Source organism: Camelus dromedarius, chromosome 9 (assembly GCF_036321535.1).
Source record: "Camelus dromedarius isolate mCamDro1 chromosome 9, mCamDro1.pat, whole genome shotgun sequence".
Classification (NCBI taxonomy): Eukaryota; Metazoa; Chordata; class Mammalia; order Artiodactyla; family Camelidae; genus Camelus; species Camelus dromedarius.
The window spans coordinates 41,961,578-41,979,535 of NC_087444.1; the positions used below are offsets into that span (position 1 = coordinate 41,961,578).

Sequence of the window (17,958 nt, forward strand, 5' to 3'; positions counted from 1 at the left end):
AAATACATTTAGCTCATTGAGTGGACTGCAGAGGGACAAATAGAACACTGCTTTTAAAATGAATTAGCCTTCTTTTATGTTCTAGAAGAGATAAGACCAAAGTCCTCAGCAGTGAAAGATAACATGAGTAGAAGCAATTTCAGAATTTGCTTTATCAAATGCTGAATTCTCTCTCATCCCATTGACTGCAGTGCCGCCTCCTTTATGTGGTGCCCTCACTGCCTTCCTAGAATGGATCAACTTTAAACAACAGTTGTCTGATTTCAAACCCCAGACCCATTCCTTTCTGATTCTCAGATCTCTGCCTTGTTGGTCTACTTTTCATTTTTTCCATTTAATGATAACTGCAATTGGCTGCCCTCTGTTTTGGTATTACAAAGTAACTTTTGCTTTCTTTGTGAGTAACACATGTTTTGCATCATTTTAAAAGCCACCCCAAATTATTCATCCAACTGTTATGCTTTTATTCAAAACATCATTGTGACATATCTACCAAGATGAGTTGTACAAGTTGGTAGCTCTGCTGTGTTCATCTCTGCCTCTCCTTCTGCCTTCCTCTCCTTACTCTCCAGGACCCGGTGGGCACAATTCAAGGGTGATGGGAAATGTGAGCTTCGGAGCCAACAATCTTTCATTCTGACTGTATTTCTTTTATTTGCAACTTGTGAATCTTATAAAATATATTTTTCTCCGTAATTGTCTAATCTGTAAATTGCTCTCTATACCTCATGGAACTGTTGTAAGTAATAAATAAGGTAATACATGCAAACAGTGGCTGGAAATACAGACATTACTATTATTGCCGTTTTCAATCAACAATTATTGATAAAACCTAACTATTCTTACTAGTCAGGTAACTAGCTAGTTAGGTACCAGGGATACAAAGACAGAAAACCTATGGTATCTTCCCTGAAGGAGCAAACTATGTCAGTTTAGAAGAGCTTAGGGTATCATTACTTTAGGATAAAAGATATACTTGAGTGTGTATATAGACAGATGATGAAGAGAGAAAGGTAATGTTTTAATTCTTTTAATAAACAACCTTTGAGTACTTCTATCCACAAGGGAAGGTGATTGTGTCTTAATCTACATGCACTTGAGATGACCTGGAGCTGCTTTTTGGAAACCTGCACTGATGAGACAGCACAAAAGGATCACATTAAAGATCTTGGGCAGGCACACAGGATGGAAGGGTAGAAGAACTGCCTCATGAGTTTGCCTGTGATTAATACCCTGAGGAAAACTAAGAAACCTCACAGTCACTTACCTTCAAATACAGGACCTCAGCAGAAGAAAGAATAAGTCTCTCAGGGGACAAGGCAAGACTTCTTGGAGGAAGATCTTGTAAATGCCCAGTCATTTTGGCCCAGCGAACATCAATTATGATGGACAACACTCAGTATTTGCCCAGGGTTCCCCACAAGAATCGATCAAGACTTTGCCTGAATCACGTTTGATATCTCCCTTGTTCAATCCCGCCGCCTTTCTTATACAGGTTTTGGTTTCTGGTCTATATCATTCATTCACCCCAGTTTCCATCTTAGCATCTGCTTCTGGAGAAACCAACCTGTGACAACAGTATTTAAATAAGGTGAGATATGGCCATGCATTTGATAGAGAATAAACCTTTCCAAGTGCATGTCTGCATGTGCTGAAAAGATATTTCACACTTACAACAAGCATGTTTGCAGCAGTCTTCATCCCTAAAAGAATGGCAGAGCAGACATACATATTGTATATCATTTTGTCCCAGTTGTTAAGAGGCCAAGGATGGTCTAAAAGTAGTGACCTGCATATGCTCACTGATGTTAAGGTGGGTCTGCTAGTTCAAAAATCTATCTTCTGCTGCCCTGCGTCACAAGGCCCTTTAACAACAATACTGGTGATGGATGCACAACATTGTGACTGTACTAAATGCCACCGGATGATACAGTTTAAAAAACGATTTAAATGGTAAATTTTATGTTTATATTGGAATTTTAAAAAGTGCTAAAATAGTTGGAAGAACACAAGCCTTAAGAATGGAAAAAAAGCCAAAAAGAGATCATTGGGAAGTTGGTTTAGAATAGGAATTTGTCACGGGCTTGTTGAGTGGGAGGATTGGGCATGGAAAATAGGAAAGAGGACAGAAGGAAGTATGCTGACCGAGTAGTGGATCTCTGCCTGTCTTTCACCCTAGGAATTCTAGACCTTCGGCTAAACATGAGACGCATACTGGGAGATTTGAAAGAAAAGAAGTCTGTTCTCTAGGCAGTCTCCCTAAACCAATTAAATTAGAATCTCTGAGGGTAGATCCCAGGCATCAGGCTTTTTAGGTCCCCAGGTGATCCATTATGTAATCAAGCTTGAGAAACTCTGCTCTCCTTCCATGCCCTTTACTAGCGAATGTACTTCATCCTTAATGGATCCTGTTCTGTATAGTAATTCTTAATTGTGAGTTGGTGGAAGAGTAACATCAAAATCTCTCCTCCCCCCAATTCTGACACTACCCTCTTGTTCCCCTAGCCCTAGAAGGGAGTCGGAAAGGAAGATGCTTCCATGGATGAGAATCACCCTAGCAGGGGAGTTAAAGTGTTACCAGTGTCCAGCTTTGCCAGCCACAACCTATGGCTAACACCTTGAAATACATGTCTGCTTTATCTTCACACATCTCCTATTTTACCGGCAATACTGTGGTAGCTCTCAAGCTGTTTTTCTCCCTTTCAGCCTTTATTTTTCCACACCTTTATCTAAGTACCAGTCAGAATAATCACTCAAAAAGGCAATTCTGTTTGTCATCCTCCTGCTCAAAAATCTTCAATGGCATTTTTTCAGTCTTTATAATATGTGGCTGCAAGACCTTGGATGAGCTCTACCTGCTCATTTCTGTAGCCCCATCTTTTCATCTTTGATACCGTCCATAGGACTTTTTCATCCAGTCTCCTGTCCCATCCTGACCTCTCCTCTCCTCTTCCCTCTGTATCTCTACATCCCTCTCTCTGTCTTTCACATCTCAGAACTTGACCTGTGCTATGAATTTGATTAGAATGTTCTTGCCTTTTTCTTGTCTGGTGATCCCCACTCATCTTTCAGGTCTCGAATTAGACATCTTTCCTCAGGGAAGTCTTCCTGGCAGGCTCCATCGTCCCCTGCAATAAACAAGCCAGACAGCAGGCATGGTTCAGATATGTTCATAGCAAGGTACGATATTTCTTGTTCCCCGCTGGCCCTCAAGTTTTAAGAGAGTTTAGTAATGTCTATTCTATTCGACACTTAATCGCTAGGGCTTAATATTATGTCTGGTGCTTTGATAAATTTGTTTCCCCTCAGTAATAGAGTAATTGACTGATCTTAGTTCCTGAAGCAAAATAACTCAAAAGGAATAGTGATTTCATAGGGCCCTAAGATGCGGTGCCTTTTCTTTCCAGAACAATTTCTCTCCATTCTCAAATTAGATGGAAAATATCTTGACAGTCTCCGAAGACTGGGATTAGTCACAAGAGGATTAGATCTTTAACCAACATGATGATAGCTCAGAGGGTAGATGATTACAGCCTAGCGTATCACGAGAGGACTCAGGAGAGTGAACACAGACTTGGCATTCCAAGATTTGTTGACGCAACGTGAACGCCTCCTCATCAATCTTGATAAAGGTCAGATTATAAGAAGTACAAGTAAGTAGCATTTAACCCAGTAGGTAGCATATCTATACCTCTATTTTCTCTAGAGCCTGAGAATATAAATAGTTGAAAGACGATTCAGAGAAATTAACTGGTCCAGAAAACAGTAACATATCATTATCTGCCACCGGGTATCAGCATCTCAGCATCTCTCCATGACTCTTTTTTTCCCCTTTATTTGCTCCTGCAAATAGAATAAACTGAATCCTCATTTTTCTTAGTCTCTTAGATGTACTTTTTTTTTTTAGCAATTTCAATTAGTGCCTAAAGGTCAATAAGCTGAATTGTATGAAGAAATCCACCAATTACTTAAATAAAATTACACACCCCTTCAAAGTTTTTAAAGACAGAATAAACTGAGCAGTAGGAGAGGAAGTGAATGTCATTATCACAAGTTCTGCTCCTGAAGTATGTCCACTTATAGATTTGTAGATTTCCCACAAGCATGGTTGTCTACACCTCACTAACCTCCAGGTCACTGCATGCGTGCACTTTCAGATACCTCAGATGCTACCCCCTGCCAAAAAAAAAAAAAAAAAAAAAAAAAAAGATTAGAGACATAGAACCCAAATCCAATTAATTTTACTGTAGGTGAAGGTGAGCTCTCTCTATGCTGTAGTTGCATTCTGGGGTCAGCAAATTACAACCCATAGGCCAAATTTGCAGGCAGGCAGCTTTTGTAAATACAATTTCACTGTAATATAGTCATGGCATTTGTTTATATATTGTCCACGGCTACATTCAGTGCAAAGGCCAAGTACCATGGGTGAGAGATATACCATAATGCAAAGTTGGAAACCAACTGCCTCTTTGCAGAAATGCTTGCTGACCCCTGCAAGTTTATAAGGTCCTGTTATATCATCACTCTCAGCAATGTGGGATTAAGGTAAGGGTGTCTATTTTCTGAGGCCAGTATTGCAGAAACAGTAGTATATATAGGTAGTAATAAATAGGTAAGAGATCCCAAAGAAACAATTGAATTTTGAGGTACAAGACTTGAGAGTGTTGGCCTCCTCTTCAAAGTTAGCAGTAAAAAAAAAAGCAATTCAATTTGAAGAAGGGGAATTTCAGTCAGACAGATTGGGTATATTTAATTTGGTACATCAGTGGAAAAAGACAGAGATTTTTAGAAGTTCATCAAAAAGCAGAGCTCCCATCTCCCACCTATCTGAAATCTCAGCACAGAAAAAGCCATTTATTTTTCATCAAATGGTTACTGAGAACCCAATTTTTTTTTTAAGTACTAGACCACTGAGTTGTCCAGTAAGTGAAACTTAAAACTTTAAGCGTGGAAATAGCTGTTTAATCATTTATCTTGCTTTTAATGAAATTTTCTTTTTAAAAAATGGTACATATATCATCTATAATGAAGTACACTTAACATCACGTAATAGTCACTTAACCTTGAATAGGTCACTTAACCTGTTAGTGATCTAGTATTCTCATTTGTAAGACAGAGATAATAATGGTTATTAATTTATAAGGTTCTAAGAATTAAAGGAGGTGTTAAATTTAAAAGTCATATAACATTTTTGGCACAGAGAAAGTACTTCATAAAAAACAATAATTAATCTGTTATTGTTAAGAGATGCATTCAGAACTACTAAAATGGTTGTGGTAACCACAATCTCACTAATGTTCACATCCTCAGTTCTCCAGGCTTGTCTCTAAGATGCAGTTGGTGGCTGATAAAAGGAGGACACTGGTCTTACCTGGTGGAGAGATTTCATTTCCTATATTCTGTTTCTTACGAAAAGATCAAAGATGACTTTATTTGGCGTCTGCTTTTTATTAATTTCTTCCTGTTCACAGCCTGACCTCTTCTTTACATTTAGTTTTCCTCAGACAGATTTCTTCTCTTCATCTTTCTCTACCTTTTCTTGTGTTCCAAAGTACTGAAGTTTAAATGTCACACCTTAAGTTTGGGCCTAAATATTGTGACCATACTTTATAAACTTTAAAGTACTGGCCAGATATTAATTTTTATTACTGCTTTCAATCCATGAGAAAGTCCTTTGCCTTCTTGTCACCTATCTTAACAACTCCCTGAGAGATGTTTGTGGTCATAGAACATTTAGCTTTTCTGAACTTGGTCTTTTGTTTTCTGATTTAATGCCTTTCTAATATAGTGTGTTATTAGACATCTGACCTTTATATGCAAGAATCATTACAGTAGCTAAATAATGGAAAATAATAATACTTTACTTTCTATAACATCTTATAAATATTAAATCAATGTTTTCAGGCAGTGTAAAGCTGGACTGTGAGCTTGAGGCCAGAGACCAAAGTTTGTTTATTTTTGCAATGCAACAACTTGCTGCCTCATATCTAGCAATTAGCAGGCACTTAATAATGTTTAAAATGTAAATGTTATCATTAGAAAGGCCCTGTGAGGGATGCAGGTAGAGTACCATCTCCTGTATACAAATGAAAAATAAACTTATTAAAGAGCACACAGAACCAAAATTTAGTTACTATAATTCATTATTCAAAACTTTTTCTGCTACCGTAGGGCTTGCAAAACAAGACCAAAAAGAGAGTGGTTTGTCACTGACATCCTCATGATGATACTTTCAATGACAGGGTGTTACAATGAATAGATTATAACCGGCCCTGACATGACCACATATTTCATATTTAATCAAGAAACTTCGGGTGAAGATCAAGACGGTGGAATAGAAGGACGTGGAGCTCACCTCCTCCCACAAATACATCAAGAATACATCTACATGTGGAACAGTTCTCATAGGATGCCTACTGAATGTTGGCAGAAGATCTCATACAAGGAAAGCTGCAAAAAAGATCACCTCATAACCGGGTAGGAGGAAAGAAAAAAAAAAGGAATCAGGATGGGACCTGCAGGGAGTTGTGAACAAGGAAGGAAGAAGAAAGGTTCCTTCACTCTGCAAACCCTCTTCTTTGATTGGAAAATCAGCTGGCACAGAAAGGGAGCTTCTGAGTTTCAGAGGAGAGTGCAGCAACCGACTTGCAGCAGGTAGAACAGAGTGAGATCAGCATGGATGGTACCGGCCACCTCTCTGCCCTCCCCAGACTGAGACGTGAATCTGCTGGTGCCCGTGGGAGCTGGGCACTGAAACTCAAGTTTCAGCAGACAGTCCCTGGGAGAGGACTGGGATTGGCTGCATGGAAACAGCCTGAAGGGATGGAGGGTGGCCCTGGCAGCAACTGCAGGTGTGCTGTGCAGGCTGGGGCCCGTGTCCATCATGGAAGCCCCACTGCTAACACATGAGAAGGGAGAGCCTCATTCTCCATATGTTTACAGCGGCCACGGCCCTGGATCTATGTGTTCTGGGAGACTGCAAGTTCCAGCAGTTGTTCACACGCAGAGGCAGGGCTGAAACCTGAGCTGATCCCCAGGGTTCAACATCCAGTCTAGGCTCTAGTCACCACAAAACCAATCATACCCCTTAACCAAGGGATAACAGCACACATGGAAGAGAGATATGGTAGGCATCCAAATTAAAACAGTCCTCACACCAAAAATATTAAACTCAGGCAGCTACACAGGGATGTTCCCACATTAAAAACAGCCCTTGAAGACCACAGTAGTTAACTGTTTCTCCTAAATTCATATAGTCTGAGAAATAAAAGTAAAATGAAAAAGCAGAGGAATTACTTCCAATTAAGAGAACTAGAGAAATTTCCTGAAAGAACAAAGGAAACAGACCTATCCAGTCTACTAGATCCTGAGTTCAAAAAGGATGTAAGAATAATACTGAAGGAATTAAAAAAGGCTAGTGATGGAAATGCAGATGACTGTAACAAGGAACTAGAAGCTATAAAGAGGAGCCAGTTAAAATGAGAAAACTCAGTTGTTGAGACAAAAGCTAAGCTAAATGCAATGAACAGCAAACTAAATAATGCAGAAGAAGAAGAAAAGTGATCTGGAAGATAGAACAAGAAGAAAAAAAGGGATTTGGAAGATAGACTAATGGAAATCACCCTATCAGAATAGCAGACAGAAAGACAAATAAAAAAAAACCAGAAGCAATATATGAGATTTATGAGATAATATAAAGCAAGCTAATCTATGTATAATAAGGATCCCAAAAGGAGAAGAAAGAGAAAAGGGGATCAAAAAGACACAAGAATACACAATGGAGGAAAGATACTCTCCTCAGCAAGTGGTGTTGGGAAAGCTGAAGAAATTATGGCTGAAAACTTCCCCAAACTAAAGATGGAAATAAAGTCCCAGGTACAGAAAGTCCTAGACAAGATGAACCCAAAGAGACCTGCACTAAGATGTATTAAAATTAAAATGGCACAGTTAGAGAGAAGTTTATAAAGGCAGTAAGAGAAAAACAAAGTTAGTTACAAGGGAATCCCATAAAGCTATCTGATGATTTCTCTACAGAAATGCTGCAGGCCAGAATTGAGTGGTCAGATATATTCAGAAAGTCCTGAAAGGGAAAAACTGATACCCAAACCAGAAAAGACACTACGAAAAAAAATCATAGGCCAACATATTTGATAAACATAGATGCAAAAAATTTCAACAAAATATTACCAACCAAATCCAAGAACAGATAAAAAAGAACATACTCCATGATCAAGTTGGGTTTATCCCAGGGTCACAAAGATAGTTCAACATAAGGAAATCAATCACTGTGATACACCATATCAAAAAGGAAAAGACAAAAACCACATGATGATTTCAATAGGTGCAGAAAAAGCACTTGATAAAATTCAAGTTATTCATGATAAAAATGCTTATCAAAGGGGGTATAGAGGGAACATATTTCAACTAATAAAACCTACTTATGACAAACACAGGGCCAATATCATACTCAACAATGAAAAGCTGAAAGCTTTCCTGTTAAAACCTGGAACAAGGCAGGGATGCCCACTCATCACTTCTATTCAACATGCCATTGGAAGTCTTAGCCATAACACTAAGATAAAGAAATGAAAGGTATCCAAATTGGAAGAGAAGAGGTGAAATTGTCATTATATGCAGATGACATGATACTATATACAGAAAATCCTAAAGGCTCCACAAAGAAACAACTAGAAGCTGATAGATAAATTCAGCAGGTAGCAAGATACAAGATTAACATACAGAAATCTGTTGCATTTCTTTACACTAACAATGAAATATCATAAAGGAAAAGTAAAAAACAATTCCTTTTAAAATCACTTTAAAAAAACCACTTACACATAAATCTTTCACTTCCATGGTCAGGTTTATTCCTAAGATCTATAAAACATCGATAAAAGAAATTTAAAATGATTTAAAGAAATGGACAAATACCCCATGCTCTTGGATTAGAAGAATTAATATTATTAAAAAGGACATACTACTCAAAGCTATCTGCAGATTTAATGCAATCCTGATCAAATTACCCAGGACATTTTTCACAGAACTAGAACAAATAGTCTAAAATTTATATAGACTCATACAAGACCCAGAATTGCCAAAGCAATTCTGAGGAAAAAGAACAAAAATGGAGGCATAGTCCTCTGAAACTTCAGACCATACTACAAAGCTGCGCTAATCAAAACAGCATGGTTTAGGTACAAAAACAGACTATGGATCAATGGAACAGAACAGAGAGCCCAGAAGTAAATCCACACACCTATGGACAATTAACTAGGCAAATGAGACATGCATATACAATGGAGGAAACACAGTCTTTTCAGCAAGTGGTGCTGGGAAAGCTGGACAACCACTTGTAAATGAATGATGTTAGACATTCCCTTACACCATACACAAAAATAAACTCAAAATGACTTAAAGACTTATCTATATAACACATGACATCATAGAACTCCTAGAAGAGAACATAGGGGAAACAGTTTCTGATAAAAATCATAGCAGTGTTTTTTTAGGTGAGTCCATCAAGACAATAGCAATAGAAGCAAAAATAAACAAAGGGGACCTAATCAAACTTACAAGCTTTTGCACAGTAAAAGAAACGATAAACAAAACAAAAGGACAGCCTATGGAAAGGGAAAACATATTTGCAAATGATGCAACAAACAAGGGCTTAACTTCCAAAATATACAAACAGCTCATACAACAGCTCAATAACAACAAAAAACACCCCAATCAGAATATGGGTAGAGGACCTAAATAGACATTTCTCTAATGAAGACATACAGTTGGCCAACAGGCACATGTAAAGATGCTCAACATTGCTAGTTATTAGAGAAATGCAAATCAAAACTGCAATGCGGTCTCACCTCGCATGGGTTAGAATGGCCATTATCAGCAAATCTACACTTAATAAATGCTAGAGAGGGTGTGTAGAAAAGAGAACCCTCCTACACTGTTGGTGGGAAGGTAAATGGTGCAGCCACTACAGAGAACAGTATGGAGGTTCCTTAAGAAACTAAAAATAGAGTTACCATGTGTGCCAGCAATCCCACTTTGGGGCTTATGTTGAGAGAAACTTCTAATTCAAAAAGATATGTGCACCCTAGTTTCATAGCAGCACCATTTACAATAGCCAAGACATGGAAAAATCTAAATACACAGCTACATATGAATAGATAAAGAATAAATAGTGCATACACACACACACACACACACACACACACAATGGAATACAACTCAGCCTGAAAAAAGAATGAAATAATCCTATTTGTAGCAATATTAATGGACCTAGAGATTATTGTACTAAATGTAGTAAGTCAGATAGGGAAAGACAAATGATATGTTATCAGTCATATGTGGAATCTAAAAAATATATACAAATGAACTTATTTGTGACAGAAACCAACTCACAGAGAAAACAAACTTTACAAAAGGGGAAATGAGGGAGGGATAAATCACAAGTTTGAGATCAACAGATACAAAGCACTATAGACAGAATAGATAAACAATAAAGTCCTCCTGTATAGCACAGGGAACTATATTCAATATCTTATAGTAAATTATAATGTAAAGAATATGAAAAATATACATATGTATAATTGAATCACTTTGCTGTACACCAGAAACTAACAGAAGGTTTTAAGTTAACTATACTCTAATTAAAAAAAGAAACTTCCATGCCACTGTTTACTATGGTATACACTTGCTCTAAGTGACTACTTAAATTATAATTTTAACTAATTAAGATGAAATAAAATTCAAAAATTTAGTTCTTCACACTTAGGCATATTTCAGTTAACCAATAGCCACATGAGATTAGTGACTACCATACTGGAGAGCAAACATATACAATATTTCTATTATTGCAGTAATTTATAAAAGCTGCTGAGATAACTCTATTCATTCCCTGTAATTTAATGACAAGTTTGCCAAAACATCAGTTGGGGCACATAGGCAGAGATAGTATGGTTGGGATGCTGTGAAGGATTGCAAACTATCTCAGAGTTGCAAGTAGTCATTACTGAAAGTTTCTTTAAGAGCGATTTATTGGCCCTCCTACACTGTTGATGGGAATGTAGTCTGGTGCAGCCATTATGGAAAACATTATGGAGATTCCTCAGAAAACTAAAAATAGACTTACCATATGATCCATTATCCTACTCCTGGGCATATATTTGGAGGGAACTCTAATTCGAAAAGACACATGCATCCCAGTATTCATAGAAGCACTATATACAATAGCCAAGACATGGAAGCAACTAAATGTTCATTGAAAGATGACTGGATAAAAAAGCTGCTATATATTTATACAACAGAATGCTACTCAGCCATAAAAAAGAATAAAATAGTGCCATTTGCAGCAACATGGTTGGACCTGCAGATCATCATTCTAAGTGAAGTATGCCAGAAAGAGAAAGAAAAATACCATATAATATCACTCATATGTGGAATCTAAAAAAAGAAAAAAAAGAGGACACTAATGAACTCATCTATAAAACAGAAACAGACTCACAGACATAGTAAACAACCTTATGGTTACCATGGGAAAGGGGATGGGAAAGGACAAATTTGGGAGTGCCAGATTTGCAGATACTAGCTACTACACATATAATAGATAAACAACAAGTTTCTACTGTATAGCACAGGGTCAATATCCTGTAGTAACCTATAATGAAAAAGAATATGAAAATGATTATATGTATGTATATGCTTAACTGGGACACTGTGCTGTACACCAGAAATTGACACATTGTAACTGAGTATACTTCAATTAAACAAAAAAAACAAAAGGAAGAGTGATTTATTGGTATAATGAAATGACATTATTTTATCATTATTTCCTAAAATGTGTATTTGCTCATAATTCTAGTAAGCATCTGAATTTGAGTTTAGGTTGTCTTCAAGAACCCCATACCATTCTTATCTGCCAATAAAATAATATTTCTTTGTCCCTTGTTCCCCCATGAAGGTGTCAGAAAAGTTCCATCAAAATGGAAAACAAAGTGATTTATAATGTTGAGTGGAAAAAAAGTGTCAGATTCAAATGAAGCTCCTTCTCCAACTCTGCATCAGTTTATACGAGCAACATTTACTGGTAATCTATATATGCCAAGAATGACATCATATGCTAGGGATAAAGAGGTCAATAAGACATGTCACCTATATATGCAATGACCTTACAGTAAGCTGAGGAAGACAGACATACTGAGTATCTATTTCAGAATAATTTTAAACTAACACAAAATTTGAAAAAATTATGTGCGTATTTTTTCAAGGATTTCCAGTTGAGATGATGGAGTAGTAGGACCACGAGCTCATCTCTCCTTGAGACTACAACAAAACCATGACTGACTTCTAGACAACCATTGGGAAAAAAAGAAACCTAGCGAGAAAGATCTTCTTCAACTAGAAACACAAAAGGGAACCACAGCAGGAAGGTAGGAGGGGGTGTGCTCACGATATAATCCAGCCCCATAACCCCCTGGGTGGGTGACCCACAAGCTGAAGAATAGTTAAGTCTCAGGGGCCCTCCCACAGGAGTAAGAGCTCTAAGTCCCACGTCAGCTCCCCAGCTCAGGGTTCTGGCATTGGGAGGAGACCCCAGGACATCTGGTTTTGAAGGCCATTGGGGCTTAACTTCAGGAGTCCCACAGGACTGAGGGAACCAGGACTTCATTCTCCTGGGAAGCATACACAGACTCTCATGTGCACCAGGTCCAGGGCAGAGGCAGTATTTCATAGAAACCCAGGCCAGACCTCGCTACTGGTTTTGGAGGGTGTCCGGGGGAGGTAAGGGGATACCTGCAGCTCACGCAGGGGACATAAAAGCTGGTGGTGGACATTCTGGGAGTGTTCATCTACATGAGCTTCCCTGGAGGCTGACATCTTGATTGGATCATTAGCACCAAGACCTAGCCCCAGGCAATAGCCTGTAGGCTTAAGGGCTGGGAAGCCTCAGGCCAAACAACACACTGGGTGGGAACAGAGCCCACCCATCAGCAGACTTCCTGAGCTGAAAATGCCTCTAGACATGGCCCTACCCACCAGAGGTTCAGGACCAAGCTTCACCCGGCAGTGGGCAGGCACCAACTCCTCCTGCCAGGAAACCTGAATAAACCTCTAGTTCAGCCTCACCCACCAGGAGGCAGACACCAGAAATAAGAAAACAACAATCCCAAAGCCTGTGGAAGGAATCCACAAACACAGGCCAGACTGTACCCTGGGACGGGCTGGACCCTAGCCCTTGGGTGACAGAGAGGGTTGTACTGCTGGGACACAGAGGACATCTCCCACAGAGGGCCACTTCTCCAAGGTCGAGAAATGTAACAAACCTATCTAAAAATACAAATAGAAAGATAGAAAATATGAGGTGGCAGAGGAATATCTTCCAGGCCAAGGCACAAGATAGAATCCCAGAAGTAGAAATAAGTGATGAGGAGACAGGCAATTTATCTGAGAAAGAGTTTAAAGTAATGATGGTGAAGATGTTCAGAGAACTTAAGAGGAGTATAGATGCATAGAGTGAAGTTTCTAGAAAAGAATTGGAAAATATAAAGAATACCCAAAAAGAGTTGAAGAATAAGATCACTGAAATGAATAACACACTAGAAGGAACCAAGAACAGACTAAATGAGGCAGAAGAATGATCAGTGAGCTAGAAAACAGATTAATGGAAATCAGTGCTGCAGAACAGAAAAAAGGAAAAAAGAATGAAAAGAAATGAGGATAATTTAAGAGAACTCTGGGACAAAATGAAGTGCATTAATATTTGCATTATAGGGGGTCCCAAAAAGAGAAGAGAGAGAGAAAGGACCTGAGAAAATTTTTGAAGAGATAATAACTGAAAACTTCCCAAACTTGGGAAAAGAAACAGTCACCCAAGTCAGGAAGTGCAGAGAGTTCTACACAGGCTCAACCCAAAGAGGACATGCCAAGGCACATAGTAATCAAATTGGCAAAAATTAAGGATAAGGAGAAAATATTAAAATCAGCAAGAGAAAAGCTACAAACAACATACAAGGGAACTCCCGTAAGGTTATCAGCTAATTTTTTCAGCAGAAACTCTATAGGCCAGAAGGGAGTGGCACAATATATTTAAAGTGATTTACAACCAAGAATACCCTATCCAGCAAGGCTCTCATTCAGATTTGATGGAGAACTTATTCAGAGAATGGAAGTATATCATTCTGTGAAGGAGCCTGTGTTTAAAAGTTTGATACTTTTCTGGAAGCAACCTAAAATAAATGTCCATCAACAGATGATTAGATAAAGAAGTCGTGGTATATATACAATGGAATACTACTCAGCTATGAAAAAGAATGAAGTAATGCTATTTGTAGCAATATGAGTAGACCTAGAGATTATCATACTAAGTGAAGTCAGAGAATCACAAATAACTTATGATATCAGTTATATGTGGAATCTTTAAAAAATGATACAAATGAACTTGTTTACAAAACAGATTCATAGACATAGAAAACAAACTTATGAATACCAAAGGAGAAATGGTGGAGGGTGGGTAGTGGGAATAGATTGGGAGTTTGGGATTAACAGAAACAAACTACTATATGTAAAATAAACAGCAAGGACCTACTGTATAGTACAGGGAACTATATTCAATATCTTGTAATAACTTACTATGAAAAAGAATATATACATATAACTGAATCACTATGCTGTATACCAGAAACTAACACAACATTGTAAATGAACTATATAATTCAATACAAAAAAAAAAAAAAAGCTTGATGCTTTTGGGCGTTTCTTAGTTTCCCATTCCCAAACACACACACACACACAATTGCAGAAAATTTAAAAAGTGAGAAAAAATAATTAAAAAAAACCCCCTTGTTTTCAACACAGCAGTGCAATAGATTTAATTAAAGTAATCCAGAGAAAGCCATGTAAGTTTCTAGATAAAATTTAAATATGCTATTTGGCACCAGCACTTGATATTGTCAGTATGTGCAAAAAAAATTCATGCAGTGAATTAAAATAAATGACAAATTTGACAAGTTAGCAAACTATCTCCCCAGACAACTCTTTGGAGAGGTGAGTGGAGAACATTCACCTCATCAGTACGATTTTCTCTTTAGGATACTCACCATGACTGGTAAGCAAACTTGTCAGGGATCCACTTCTTAGGGTGAAACAGCAGAAGGAAGAGAAGGGAAAAAAATTCAGGGAGTGGTGAGAGCGTTCATGGAAGCAAATTTGAAATCCTAGTGGGGAAAATAAAGAGTGCAAGAATGATTGTTAAGCCCAAACAGAATACCATAACCATATATTTTTAGATTCATTAATTACTGTAATACAAAGTAGCAAAAAATAAGAGACACTTAATATTCACTGAACAAATGAATAAATCAACTCTGGGTCTGGAGGAGTCAAAGCAATAAAATCCCCAATCAACCTGTCGAGGATAACAGATATTTCTCCACTTAAGGATTCTTCAACTTTAATCAATGAGTTGGACTTTCTTAAGAAAAAAATAAGTTGATATATTGAAGTAGAGATGAATAAACGTTGGATTTTAAAATATCATATATCTAGCAGTAATTTCGTTGTTGCTTGTTTCCATGCCCCTTGGTATTGATTGGTGCAATGATAAAAACATAAGCAAATTCATAAATATTTGTGATAAACAGACTAATTCCCCACCTCACGCCTCAAGATGATGGAGTAAAACCTCTAAATATGTTACTTTTCATTGCAAAAGCACTGTGCAGATGTGATTTAGCTGAAGAACCTGAGATGGGGGGACTATAAGACAATGAATATTTTTTAAGTCACCAAATTTGTGGCAATTTGTTACAGGAACAATAAAAAAAACACAATTGAACAACACTTAAACACTGTATATTTCATATTCAGGCATGGATATCCTGCATCTTTTGAAAGATAGAAATACCTGGTAACTCATAACCCTCTACCCATTTCCCTGCATGGAAACAATTGGAAGGAGTTGAGTCCTTGAGCAGGTGTATGAGTGCTAAAAGCATCAGCTACCCTCTTTAAAAATTATTCCCAGCAGCCCCACACATTAATGTAACCTGAATGGTCCCTGCAGACTATGAGTCAGAATCCCATTAGGCCATTATTAAACACTTAAGGGTGTGAATAGGGAAACTGTGTTACTTACAACACTGAAAACATGAGGAATAAAATGAGCATCAAGGGTAAGAGATGTTTGAAGAGGATCCAAAAATGTTTGAGATGTTATACAGGTAGTTTTGTTCTGTTTGCCAAGATGTTTTCCATTATTTCTACCAACTTACACGTTACTGTCATACACCCATCTCCTTGCACAATAAACCTCAATGAAATAAAGTTTATTTGTTGAACACACCATGCCATTTTCTGCCTTATTGTCTTTAAATGTGCTTTTCCCCCTAAATGGGACTCCCCCCACCCCTGCTTTTTTTAACTCTTGCCAGACTTCATTAAAAACCAAAATGAAGGGTCAGTGCTCTGTATATTTTCTGGTAAGCAGCAGCATGTTCTTGAGCCCCAATCTCAGTTTTTCTTTCCTCACTTGTCAAAGAGTTCAAGTTTCATAAGATAGGATCAAATAAAATACATGTATTCTAAATAACTTCCTTTCTGGTCTTTATATTCAATAAGCATTCCTTGGTTTGTTTATTCATAAATATTAAGCATCTTATATAAGCTAGACATTGCATAAGGCACTAATGACATAATTATAAATAAATAGTATCTGGATACATTCTATCCTGTAGCTTGAGGCAGAATTTCTCAATGATGATGTAAAAAGCCTGTCTTCCATCTTTACAACCACAGTGCTAAAGCTGTGCCTGAGATGTGAAGTATCTTATAAATATCTGAAAGAAGGAAAGAAGAAAAAAGAATGAGAGAATGGGAGAAGGAAAGGGAAAGAGAGAGGATGCGAGAAAAACAAAAAATAAGGAGAGACTAAGGTAGGGAAGAAGAGGCAGAGAAAGAAAAAGGGAGTGAGTTCCCTGAATGCCAAGTTTTCCCAACCAAAATTTGGGCTGGAGCTGGCTATAAGGAAAGAAGAATATGCAAGTTTCTCTAGAATATGTATGACTGCCATCTTGACAGAAATTCATTTTTATTTAACGTAGAATATCAAAGAGTTAGTGATGCAGTGTTTCACAAACTTTCCCGCTGAATTATTCTAATAGGAAAGGGGAGGGAGGGAGAACCTCCAGAGGCTCTCAAACCAACTAGAAGAGTGGAATTTCTTTTAAGTCTCTTGGTTTATTTAAAAAATACATATAAATTTTATATTCTACTCATAATACAGCCATGTTAGTTTAAATATAAAAAAAAAACATTAGTTTTCTCTCAAATCTACTAGTGAAATTTATGCTCTAGGAAGTTGCATCCATGTTACTCATCCCGTCTGGCATACCAGCACCTACCAGGCAGTGATGGGCATACACCAGCTTGCAAGACAATAGAGTGCAGAACCATCTGGGGCAGTGGTCTCTGAAAATGATGTCCATATTGACTGTGGCTGGAAACAGTGAATGGGACTCTTTGCCATTAACCATAACCAAGGAGAGATGTCCACACAAAGAATCAGCTGCTCTTACTTTATATGCTTGGAGTCCTTTAGGCATTTTAAAACAGCAATTACTATTTAAGAAGTTCCAGTTTAGCTGTTTCTAAATCAGTTAATAATATGTATTTTCCTTTTAATGTCCTTCTGAGGAGACTAAAGTGCCTCCCACATAATTTCACTAATGTGCACAACATTTCCTTTTCAAAGATGGGCTTTTCATCGCTTAAAGTATCTTACTTTATGCCAAGTTAATATCGAATATCAAACATTTCTCTGGCTTAAGTAATAGCAATGTTTGTAATTGAATGGAAGTTAGAGTTTGAACTTTAAATAGAGACTATTTGCTATTAAGTTAATACAATAAAATAGTGGGGACTATAAAGAATTTTTAAACTCATGGATATATTATATCT

General features: G+C 37.6%; 1 long non-coding RNA gene across 1 annotated transcript; it reads right to left on the minus strand.

Annotated features, from left to right (window-relative positions):
• Window positions 1-2,753: 2,753 nt before the first annotated feature.
• Window positions 2,754-15,214, minus strand: LOC135322168 (uncharacterized). The gene is made up of 3 exons (XR_010382535.1): window positions 15,102-15,214; window positions 4,128-4,176; window positions 2,754-3,128 (listed from the first exon to the last, which is right to left on the minus strand). It is a non-coding gene; the product is annotated as an uncharacterized LOC135322168 (long non-coding RNA).
• Between the last annotated feature and the right edge of the window lie 2,744 nt (window positions 15,215-17,958).